Source organism: Nerophis lumbriciformis, linkage group LG04 (assembly GCF_033978685.3).
Source record: "Nerophis lumbriciformis linkage group LG04, RoL_Nlum_v2.1, whole genome shotgun sequence".
Lineage (NCBI taxonomy): Eukaryota > Metazoa > Chordata > Actinopteri > Syngnathiformes > Syngnathidae > Nerophis > Nerophis lumbriciformis.
The window spans coordinates 26,134,030-26,147,436 of NC_084551.2; the positions used below are offsets into that span (position 1 = coordinate 26,134,030).

At 34.7% G+C, this 13,407-nt stretch overlaps 1 long non-coding RNA gene across 1 annotated transcript in view; it reads left to right on the forward strand.

Annotated features, from left to right (window-relative positions):
- LOC140678744 (uncharacterized) overlaps positions 1-8,652 on the forward strand; it is a 36,246-nt gene extending 27,594 nt beyond the window's left edge. Inside the window, exons 2-3 of the long non-coding RNA XR_012050361.1 lie at positions 3,243-3,307; positions 8,578-8,652. This is a non-coding gene — a long non-coding RNA (uncharacterized lncRNA). The remainder of the gene's footprint in view (positions 1-3,242; positions 3,308-8,577) is intronic.
- The last annotated feature ends 4,755 nt before the right edge of the window (positions 8,653-13,407 follow it).

Below are 13,407 nucleotides of genomic sequence, written 5' to 3' on the forward strand. Positions count from 1 at the left end.
CTCAGTTTGAAAAATTTATTAATTGTATCATTTTTCTTTTAATACAAATCGAAAACGGGTCCCACAGACCCGAACACCACACAAGGGTTAAGACTTTTTAAGACCCCACGGGTACCTTGGTGGGAGTTACTTCAATTAACTTCAATTAAGTATTCTTAAATAGGTCTGTTATTATTACCATAACGTTACATCTTGCAGTATAGCTTGTTATATTGATCAGTTTTGCAATTTAAATGCATTAAATGACTTCCTAAACTCTTCTCATCTCCATTGAGTACGTGTGCCTTAAAAGCTAGATGGAAAAAGCAAAACTACCCACATTAATTACTCCCTTTTGCCTTTGTAGTCTTGTGTTGTTTATTTCGGATTTGAAATTCCACATTCATGTTTCCAAACAAGTGTGTAATTACAGTGTTTATCAGAGCGAAAAGTTGCATTCTTTGACTGGTGTTTAAGTGTAATTACACTCAGGTCTTTGATGTTTATATAGAAGCTGAATATTGTGTATTCATTTTGCACTTCACCAAACCTGCCTTCCCTTATTGATTGCTTTAAATGAACAAGCCAATCATTTACTCCTCTGGTGTTGTAGAATGCTGCTTTTATACTAGCTGGACCCACAATGATGCACTATTGACTACAGATTTATCTGGAGGTCTTTGCAGGACGTTTTGTCTCTGTATCCTCCAATGTTGAACGCTCTACTGTTAGCCCACAGTACTTCGGTGAGCATTTTAGAGTATTTGTATGATAGCAATCCACACCAAAAAAAGTAAGAAAACTGCTCAGTAACATTTTAAGTCGCATCATTCAGAGATAATAAAAAAAATTGTGCAATTATTGCAAACATGGGCTGACTTCTCTGTTGAATAAGCATGTACAGTATCACAATAAAATAAAGTGAATAAAGTAAACTAGTTAACATGAATTTTAAAAAGTCCATCCATCCATCCATTTTATACCGCTTGTACCATTCGAACAAACTAAATGATAATAGATGTTCAATACTAAATAATTATATGTATAGTTAATAAATCATTAGTAGATAATTAAAAACAAAGTACAAAAATTGGCATTTTAGATAGATAGATAGTACTTTATTGATTCCTTCAGGAGAGTTCCCTCAGGAAAATTAAAACATTTTGTGTGCAGCAGAAACATAAATACTACTGCAGAGACTAATGATAACATGATGAGAGTTGTCCTGGCTGTTCCAACATCTCTTTCCACGGACTAAACAGTCCTTTCATGATTTTTTTTAATAGTTAATAGCAGGGGTCCCCAAACCTTTTGACTCGGGGGCTGCATTTGGTTATAATATATATATATATATATATATATATATATATATATATATATATATATATATATATTATATATATGTGTATATATATATATATATATATATATATATATATATATATATATATATATATATATATATATATATATTTTAGACTTAGACTTCCTTTTATTGTCATTCAAATTTGAACTTTACAGTAGAACACAATTTTGTCGCATTAGCTCGTTGTAGTGCAGGATACGAGAGCAATAAGGTGCAGATATAAATAAATAGATTACTGTACAGACAAATATATTGCACTTTTGCATATGCATCCACGTTTATGGATGTATGTTATATTGTCTTTATATTCCAGCGAGTTAATCCGTTTTTGGGGAGGGAATTGAGGGGATTATTATGATGCGTTCAAGAGTCTTATGGCCTGAGGGAAGAAGCTGTTACAGAACCTGGAGGTTCTGCTTCGGAGTCCAGCAGTGAAAACAGTCCTTGGTGGGTGTGGGAGGAGTCTCTGCAGATTTTCTGAGCCCTGGTCCGGCAGCGGCTTTTTGCGATTTCCTGGATAGAAGGAAGAGGAGTCCTGATGATCTTTTCCGACGTCCTCACCACTCTCTGCAGAGACTTCCAGTATATATATATATATATATATATATATATATATATATATATATATATATATATATATATATATATATATATATATATATATATATATGTATATATAATATATATATATATATATATATATATATATATATATATATATATATATATATATATATATATATATATATATATATATATATATATATATATATGTATATATATATGTATATATATATATATATATATATATATATATATATATATATATATATATATATATATATATATATATATATATATATATATATATATATATATATATATATATATATATATATATATATATATATATATATATATATATATATATATATATATATATATATATATATATATATATATATATATATATATATATATATATATATATATATATATTGCGAGCACGATGATGTCACGTTATCGATGGGAAAATACATTTTTAGACAATATGATTTGCCTGAGCGGCTAGGAGACACAGAGAGTAACAAGCAGTAGAAAATGGAATAGAAAGGACAAATTAAAAAAAATTATAATTTAAAGAAAAAACATTGTATTTATTTTTTTAAACATGGGACTTCCCGCGGGCCGTAGTTTGGGGACCCTTGGTTTCATGTAAGAAAATATATGCTTTTTTGTTTTTTTTAAGATAGGTGAATTACCTCTTTAAAAAAGCAGGCGTAACATTATGATTTAATATACTTAACTCATTCCGCATTGGTGAATATAATGATGGCAGTGTTCATATGACATTTACTGTTTTCATCTGCCTCCGACTTTCGGCTTTCCTGTCGTGATCCTGCCCCTGGGAGCTTTTAAAATGTCTACTGGCTCTCTTTGGAACAATTTCATTGTCTGGACATGTTGTTTACTTTCATGCAATGAAGTCGGCGTGTGTTTTTCTTTGTGACCACCAGGCGTCCCTCTTGGGCTGTGTTTATCTAAGCCTGAGAGCTGTGGAAATAATAGAGGACAAAATATCCATGTTTCATTCAACTTGAGAAGAGATGATTGTCACAATTTAGGGGAACTTTCAGCTATTATGTTTTAAATATTATGAACATCAGTCAGATTACACAACTAAGGGTGTGAGACGTAAAAAAAAACAGTTGTGCTGTGTGCTGATTGTATAGTCCATGGAATGATCAATGAAATAGATGAAAGTTACCTTTGTGTAAATGATGGTTTTCAATCACATTTTTCTGAAGTCACTTGTTTGTTGTGCTTAGCAACCAAAATGCAAATGAGGTTTAACCCCTCACCCCCTCTCTTATTTTGTCTATTCCTCCTTTCTCAGATAACTTGGATTCAAAGACTGATGATGCTGATAGTCAATCCCCAGAAAACCAGACAACTGAAGAGGTACAGTAGTGATCATAAAAGACTGTTGGAAGGATATTTTTGCAATATTGTCATATAGTAATGAGTATCTTTCACATTTGAATCGATACTGTACCAATTGTTGGTACTTCTGTGTGTGTGTTCATGTGTTAAAAAATGTGAATTTGTAAAAAAAAAATGCAATTCTTATTTTTTATTATTTAAAGTCCCATTTACTGGAAGAACTTTCAGTTTTGTTTGATTTTGGCGGGGTTAGTAGACCAAAGCGGTAGTGTTTTGCCTGAAGGAAGACCACATTTCCCATGAGGACCAGCGCATAGCGTCGTAAATCGTCAGAAACTACTGTCACGTACATACAAACTGACATAATGATACCACAACAATGATCTTTCTACTGTAGGAACCTACATCTTTTACTCAAACTTTATATTTGCTGTTTGCAGTCATTGCATTGTTTTTGCTCTATACCAGGGGTGTCAAACTGGTTTTCAATGAGGGCCACATCGCAGTTATGGTTGCCCTCAGAGAGCCGCTTTTAACAATGAGTAATATATGAATATACAAACACCGTTTCCATATGAGTTGAGAAATTGTGTTAGATGTAAATATAAACGGAATACAATGATTTGCAAATCTTTTTCAACCCATATTCAATTGAATGCACTACAAAGACAAGATATTTGATGTTCAAACTCATAAACTTTATTTATTTTTTTGCAAATAATAATTAACTTAGAATTTCATGGCTGCAACACATGCCAAAGTAGTTGGGAAAGGGCATGTTCACCACTGTGTTACATGGCCTTTCCTTTAAACAACACTCAGTAAACGTTTGGGAACTGAGGAGACACATTTTTTAAGCTTCTCAGGTGGAATTCTTTCCCATTCTTGCTTGATGTACAGCTTAAGTTGTTCAACAGTCCGGGGGTCTCCGTTGTGCTATTTTAGGCTTCATAATGCGCCACACATTTTCAATGGGAGACAGGTCTGGACTACAGGCAGGCTAGTCTAGTACCCACACTCTTTTACTATGAAGCCACGTTGATGTAACATGTGGCTTGGCATTGTCTTGCTGAAAGAAGCAGGGGCGTCCATGGTAACGTTGCTTGGATGGCAATATATGTTGCTCCAAAACCTGTATGTACCTTTCAGCATTAATGGTGCCTTCACAGATGTGTAAGTTACCCATGTCTTGGGCACTAATACACCCCCATACCATCACAGATGCTGGCTTTTTAACTTTGCGCCTATAACAATCCGGATGGTTCTTTTCCTCTTTAGATGAGCTCAGGCCCAGCAAAGCCGACAGCGTTTCTGGGTGTTGTTAATAAACAGTTTTTGTCTTGCATAGGAGAGTTTTAACTTGAACTTACAGATGTAGCGACCAACTGTAGTTACTGACAGTGGGTTTCTGAAGTGTTCCTGAGCCCATGTGGTGATATCCTTTACACACTGATGTCACTTGTTGATGCAGTACAGCCTGAGGGATCGAAGGTCACGGGCTTAGCTGCTTACGTGCAGTGATTTCTCCAGTTTCTCTGAACCCTTTGATGATGTTACGGACCGTAGATGGTGAAATCCCTAAATTCCTTGCAATAGCTAATTGAGAAAGGTTTTTCTTAAACTGTTCAACAATTTGCTCACGCATTTGTTGACAAAGTGGTGACCCTCGCCCCATCCTTGTTTGTGAATGACTGAGCATTTCATGGAATCTACTTTTATACCCAATCATGGCACCCACCTGTTCCCAATTTGCCTGTTCACCTGTGGGATGTTCCAAATAAGTGTTTGATGAGCATTCCTCAACTTTATCAGTATTTATTGCCACCTTTCCCAACTTCTTTGTCACATGTTGCTGGCATCAAATTCTAAAATTAATGATTATTTGCAAAAAAAAAAATGTTTGAACATCAAATATGTTGTCTTTGTAGCATATTCAACTGAATATGGGTTGAAAATGATTTGCAAATCATTGTATTCCGTTTATATTTACATCTAACACAATTTCTCAACTCATATGGAAACAGGGTTTGTACATGTGTATATATAATACATTAAGAATATATTTTTTTACATAAGTTGCAAAAAAAATAACATATTACTTTTTTTTGTCTTCTCAAACAAAACTTTTTTTTTTTTTTGTTGTTTTACAGCTTCGGCCATGATAGCCGTGATCGCACGTAGGCGTTCGCATCGACTTCCGTCTTTGTAATGAATGGTGAAATGGGGAGTGACATATGCTGTAAAAGCAAGTCAGCACATTTGTAGTTTTGTGTTTGGCAGGGTTCTTGCCACCCTCCTCAAAGTTGCTTACTGTCAGTGAAAGCGATACAGACCCCCTCAGGCCACGACAGAGATGTCATTTAACTGGTTGTAAGTCGATGTATCATCTCAAAAGTTATGACAATATTTTATGAAGGTTGAAAAGTTACTTATTGCTGCTTTAATGTTTGACAGTGAGCTGATAATGATAACTGTGCAGTCCAGTTGTTATATCTTGTTTTTGTACACTTCTGAGTCTCATTTGCAAGTGTCATACACGAGATTCTGCTTTCAGTTGCAATTTCAAGACGTTATATTACAGTAGTGTATAGACTATGGTGTGTTGCCTAGTCAGAAAGTAGTCTTTGCCATTAGGCTTAATCTAGTCTTTTGTTGAGCCCTAAAACCTTCGGGCCCTGCCTGCTTACGACGGAATGAGCTCATTCGGGGATAAGTGGTAAATAAACTCCACCTCTCTAAAAAATACATAATATTACACCCTTTTTTCTGTGGCTCTCTTCTTTTCCTATTTAACATAGCAACAATGTTGAACAAACGTTACGGCTAGTATCATTTACTATCACTGTCTTATTTTTTACTTTTCGTCTTTAATATCTGTTTCTTTTTGTCAGTTGACATAAACATTTTCAGAATGCGCACGATACCTTTTTACAATGTACACCTTCCCTTTCCTCTTGTACGCCTTTGTTTCTTGTTTTATGTTCTACATATTTTGTCTTAGGATCCCTCTCACTTATGTTAATGTACACTTCACTGAAAAACAAAAAAAGTATTTAAAAATGTGTTTAAACTGTAAGTCTTGTACTTATTAAAGGCCAGCCATTTGATTGTAACGCACATCTCAGATGTAGTTTTCATTACCAAATTTGGAGGTGTTGAAATCGACATGTGAACAAACAATGAAAAAACCTTAAAAAGCACTTAAAAAATCCCTAAAAACAAAAAATGCAATTGATCATTTGGCTTGTACTGGCCTCAGAAATCCAGTTATTAATCAACTACAAAGAAGCATAACTAATTATCTTACTAAAACATTGAAGAGGTAAAGGGAAGTAGCTCTAAACTTTGGCAACATATAAATGTCTTAACTAATCCAAGTAAGAAAAACACCAAAACATTCACTCTTTAAAAGTACAAGAAGGCATAATTATTGAAAATGAGTCTATGGCTAATGCCTTGAACAGTTTTTTTTAATTGATTCAGTGCATGAACTATCAAATACTGTACATATATGATAAGGTCAATGGTATTAAATCTAGTCTTCGCTCTAATGACATGGGAGTGCCACAAGGCTCCGTACTAGGGCCATTGTTGTTTGCCATGTATATAAATGCCTTTTCAAACTGTTGCCAGGGTGTCAACTGCCAGCTTTATGCAGAAGACACAGTTATTTATGTGACTGCAAAGAATTACACTCTAGCTGGGCAGCAGTTGACAGAATCTCTAGTTAACATTTCAATCCCAATTAACACTGAATGTTAAGAAAACAATCACAATGTGTTTCTCAATTAAAGCACAACCTTCAAACAATTTATTTAAGGTATGTATAAATGATGACATTATCCAAGAAGTTAAATAGACAAAGTACTTAGGAATAATTCTTGACAATAATCTAAAGTTCCAAAGCCAGATAAAAAGTGTGTGTAAAAAGGTCAAGTCAAATTTGAAGTGCTTTCGTTTCATTAGAAGGGAACTGTCTTGTCAAGCTGCTCTGTTTTATTTACACGCAGTTATATTCTCTCATTTCTCCTATTGTCTAACCTCATGTTCGCAAACTTCACCTACAGCCCTGAAGCTAGTCATTTCCCTGTACAACCAGGCAATCAAGGTGTTTGACAGAAAACCTGTGAGGTGGCATCATTGTGATGTCATTAAGAAACACAAGCTTTGTACATTTGAAAAAGGGTGTACATTTTAGCAAACTGAAGATGTTTTTTAAATGTCTAACTAATCACGTGCCACCGCTGGTCTCGAGTCTGGCTGTCTAACGCCAAGGCTCTCGTAGACCCAACGCCAGATCCTCAGTCAGTGGGGACTGTGTGGTTCCTAAATTCAGAATTTTTTTTGGACAATCCACCTTTGCCTCTAACGAAGCCAAACTGTGGAGCATTCTTTCCACTGAATTAACACGGCAAACCGATCTCAACCTCTTCACCAGGTGTCTGAAACTGTGGCAGAAATCAGATCAAAGTAGTACACATTATTAATGTATTGTAAATTTGATTCATTGTATATTTTGTAACATTTTACATTTTTTAACATTCTATATCCTACGAGCATCCTGTGGACAGGTGTTGAAAATGAGCATTTTCTTGCTATAACACTTAAAGACAGTGCATCTGGTTTGTCCAATATAACTGTTATGTCCATATCAAAGAAATATAACATTAATATTAGTAAAATCTTTATTGCTAATCAGTAACATGTCCATGTTGATTTTGAAAAGTGGAGCCTTATTGTACGTTGGAGTGTTTTCTATCAGGCATACTTGCTTTTTTGACATGTACAATTGCAACATTACCTAGAGGCAGTCCGACCGATTCCATTCTGAGTGCTGCTTGAGTGCTTGTTTGCCCGCCAAGTGTTTGAGCCGGCTTAGTCTGCAACGTCACATGCGACAAAGGTTTTAAAATATGGCACCGTTTGATTTTAGGTGAATCGATACCTGGCAGCACCGAGACAATTCGGTTGGTGCCCTTAAAAGTAATACACTTGATACCCATCCCTGATTGTTAATATAGGTATCTATGCCAATTGTTTTTGCAGTAATCAGCTGATGTGTGCAGCCTTTCTTCCAAAGTCTTAGCATAGGTGTAAATATTTTCTCATATTAGTATTATTACGGTATAACTGATTGAACTTTTATTATTATTCAATGATCTAGAGTATTTTGGGAGAATTGTGTCCCATTAGAGAATCTATGAGATTATGTAATGCAAGTATCCAGCAGTAAATAACCAATATGCTCCCATAAAATGTTAACAAGTCTTTGTGGTAATGTGTTGCAGGAACCTACATCAGATGATACAAAATCATCAGAGGACAATGGTGAAAAGGCTGAAGAGAAGGAGGAGGACTTTGTGGAAAATACCACTGACAAGAACACTTCAGTTAGCAAAGAGGAGCAAGCAGATAAGGAGATGAATCTTCAAAGAAAAGGAGACACAGACGAAGAAAATGAATCTGCAAAGAGCAAAAATGAGAGAGAAGTGTCAGAGCAGGCAGAAAAGGTACAAGAAGTGAAGAAGGATGGTGACACTAAGAGTAAAGAGGCTTTGGATGAGGGTAGGGATGTCTTAGATGAGTGTAAGGAGGTTTCAGAAGGGAAAAACGAGGTTTTGGATGAGAATGCAGAGGCCCCAGTTGAGAGAATTGATGTGTCAGATGATAATAAGGAGGTCTCAGGTGATAGTAAGGAGACGGGTGCACACGAGATAGAGGAAAAGAATGCAGATATCAGTGAGGAGGTAGCAGATGAAAGTAAGATTTCAGGTGAGATTAAGCAAGACATTGCTGATGAGAGTAAACAGGAGTGTGCAGATGAGAAAAAAGAGGAGGTTGTAGAAGAAAATAAGGAATATCTTGCAGATGACTGCAATGAGGAAGACACTTTAGAGAAAAAAGATGAAACTAATAATGAGAGTAAGGGGATGATAAATAAGGATGAGGCTGAATATGAGAGTAAAGAAGAAGTCACTTATGAGAGTAAGAATGAGGCACCCGATGGGAGCAAGGATGAGGCTGAAGATGAGAGTAAAGAGGAAGTCACTCATGAGAGTGAAGATGAGAGTAAAGAGGAAGTCACTTATGAGAGTAAAGATGAGGCTGAAGATGAGCGTAAAGAGGAAGTCACTTATAATGGTAAGGATGAGGTACCAGTTGAGAGTAAGGATGTGGCTGAAGATGAAAGTAAAGAGGAAGTCACTTATGAGAGTAAGGATGAGGCTGAAGATGAGAGTAAAGTCACTTATGAGAGTAAGGATGAGGCTGAAGATGAGAGTAAAGAGGAAGTCACTTATAAGTGTAAGGATGAGGTACCAGATGAGAGTAAGGATGAGGCTGAAGATGAGAATAAGTCAGTTGCATCTGCTGAGGCCCAAAATAATGAGTGTGACACAAATATTAACAGCAACACCAAAGACAATCAAAAGGAGAAAGAGACCAAAGATCGTGTCATAAAAGATGGTGATGAGGATGAGAAAGAGAGCATACACCACGGTGAACTTTAAAAGAGTCAATAGCAGAAGAATCAATAACTACGAGACCTACATGGAATACCAAAATACTGGAGATAAAAGTGCAACTAAAAAGTGAAGATTATGATCAGATATACAGAGTGGAATCATCATTTAATCAAAACTAAACAGTAAGGTTGGAAAGTAGGAAATAATGACAAAATAAGCCCTTATTATCGTAACAAAAGTGTTAGTTTTTACTGTAGAATTAAACAAATATATATAGATACAAAGGAAGTCAATACTTTGCGACAACGTTCAGATTGTTTTCATTTTGGATTTTTGATGTTAGGGAAAAACTCATACATAAAACATAAAAAATATATTCTTGATAACCATCAGCAATATCTTCCTGTAATTTTTTATTGCAAATGTGCATTCATTGCAGTGAGTACTTTCCTACTGATATTTCATTTGGTGATATAGTCCAATTTTAAAATACTCTATGTTAACCAATAATTAGTGACAGGTTGTGAGGACTTTTTTCAAACTTGTAATTATTGAGCTATATTCAATGTAAAACTAGTTAATACATTAAAATGTTCCCACCCATTTGTTTATTTTTAGAACTGAAAATCATTTGTGGGCTTACCTTCATTTGTGTACAAAGTCCATGTGGCTGTGCTCTCTTACGTTGTTGTAAAAGTCCTTACTGATGAAATTGTTAAACAATTAAAATACAGCACAATATGCATATGACACAGTTCAATTGACAAATATCAATGTTTATTTCATGTTGTCATGTTTGTGAGCCTCACCTGCCTCTTCTGACTACAGGTCACTGATGTTTACCTATAAATCGGTATGGTTGTGTCAAAAGGGGAACTATACTTTTTGAAATGTTGCCTATTGTTCACAATCATTACAAAAGACATGACAACAGATTTTTTCTTAAGGCATTCTAACTTGTAAATAAAAGTTAAAAGTTCCCATTATCCTCCATTTCGCCCATAAACTCCAATAAATAACCATTCAAAAACCGCCAACAATACTCCATTTACATTTTGTGATTTGAATTATTAAGTATTAGTGATATTGTTATTTTAAGCGCTAACACAGACAAACTATTTATAGCGGCACCGTGATCACTATCGTGTGTGCCTATGTTTACATCATCGAGTGGTCTGCTGCTTTCTTTCTTTCTTGCTCCCTGGAAGTTTATTGTAGATCATAAATAATGCATTTCGTCTGGACAGAATAAGTCTCAGTAGGTACTCCGACAAGTTGGTACACTTTGACAACCATTTAAGACCCGAAACTGTCAAGAACAACACGAAAAGAGGTCCTTTTTCTTCGTGAGGATTATGAGTCAATCTTCAACTAAATGGGAATATATGAACATCCTAGCAGTTGGCATCCTAATGACTGCAGACATTGCACAGTAAGTGATGTTTTATTATGTTTGTTGGCTCTCATGAAGTCTGCAGTGAGTAATAATCAGTGATGAAGGAAAAAAAAAAGCATACATTGTGAAATTATCAATGATCAAAATAATGTAAATATTAAATGTTATTATAATGTGCTCGTTACTACTACTACATACTTACACTATGTATATATACCTTAAGAGAGGTGTTTGGATTTTTAAGGGCTTCATAGGCGGAATTGCCCTGCTCCCATAGGCTCCATTGTGAGCAATTTTTTTTAATCACATTTATTTAATATTTAGAATGGATAGAAACATTAATTAAAATAGCATCAATCGTCATGTATTTCATAATGATTGTGAACACTAGGCAACAATCCCCAAAAAGTGCAGTTCCCCTTTTAGTAAATAAAGCTATAATCTGGTTATGCGTGCTATTTCAGGGAACTAAAGACACTAATGACATGAACTGTAAGCATACACATTTTGATTTACATTACAAAATAGGATAGGATATGATAATGCAATTTAATGTCTTCTTTGTAAAACTGTTGAACCACTGTTTACATAAATGTGTTGATGGTGACATTAAATTATCTTTTGGTTCGGTTAATTGACTGATTGCTTGATTTACCACTGCAGTTATTCTATCACCGTTGTTTAAATTAGTAAAAATAAACCTTTATTTTATGCCTCACTTTTAGTATCTTACAATTGTTGGTGATCCAAACTAACTACAAGTTTGATGACTTGGGTGAATGGTTAGGACAAAAGAAAATCAAGGTTAGTAGTATTCTTTTTTGTATTATTATAAGTTAATTAGTTATGTGTGGATTGCTGTTTATTTTATTTAAATGTTAGTTGTTAATAGGCAGCATTACACAAAACTTAACAAATAAATGTTCCTATAGTGTAGCTATATGGGCCATGCAACAATTGGACTTCTGCATCAGTGTAGTAGACTATCTGAACAATGGTTCCTGTTGGTAAATTGTAGAGGTTTTAGCTAATAACATTAATAAAACATACAAATACACATAAACTTATGCTGAGCTTGTTTACAGAACAATTTGAAGAATGCAAGAGCATGATGATGATTAAAGACAAAATATAGCCTTTGCTATGGTTCTAAAACTGATAGCATTTATTTTTTATTGTTAGTTTTAAAGAAAATGTAAAGGTAGTATAAATGTTGCTGTATGTTAACAGAATAATTTTGTACTACTATCAATATGGCTAAATAGTTTATTTGACATGTGGGTGAATCAATGTCGATTAGGAAATGTAATTTTGCTAAGATTTTGAAAAAGTTTCAGACAAATTAAAATCCTAATGTGCTACGGTCTTAGCCATTGCAGACAAAGGAAATTAGGCCCGAACAAAAACAATAATACCAACAAACTCGGTTTGTGTTAGTAATTTGTTCAAAAATGAAGGGCCAAAGAGCTAATTGTATGAAAACAAAAGCAATTTTACCCCCCAAAATAATGCAAAATCCAATAAATATGTACCAGACACTCAAAAATATTAACATAAAACACATTTTATAGAGAAGTTGAAAAACACTTGCAAAGCATAGACCTCCGCCAGGTCCTACCTCACAACAGTAAAACACTCCTGAATCCAGACTCCTGAAATGCACCCATACTTTTTTGAGTTATCTATAGAAGAATGAAAAAAAACAGAGTGAACACTCTTGCCAGTCATCCACTCTCTTTGTCTTTACAGGGTAGCTAGCTACACACACACACACACACACACACACACACACGCACGCACGCACGCACGCACGCACGCACGCACGCACGCACACACACACACACACACACACACACACACACACACACACACACACACACAAACACAAACGCACACGCGCACACACACACAGAAACATAAACATAAGGTAACATTGTGGAAATAATCTGGATCAAGCCCAAAATCTAATCATTTATTTCTATCCCATTTTGGATTTTATTTTAAAGTAAATACCTTTTTGAGTGATGTTGCTAACTAACTAACTGACAGACATATATTCCTTTGGAGCTAATTATTACACAGGTTGATTGAAAAGAAACTCGCTGTTTTAAAAATATATTTTACAAGTTAAGTATTAACTATATTTTTTACAAGAAGTTGATTTAAGTGGAAAACATTTAGCATGAGGTTTTATCAAAATGTTTGATATGGGCACCAGATTTTGATACTAGCTTTTCGGGCTGGCCAAGAAATGTACT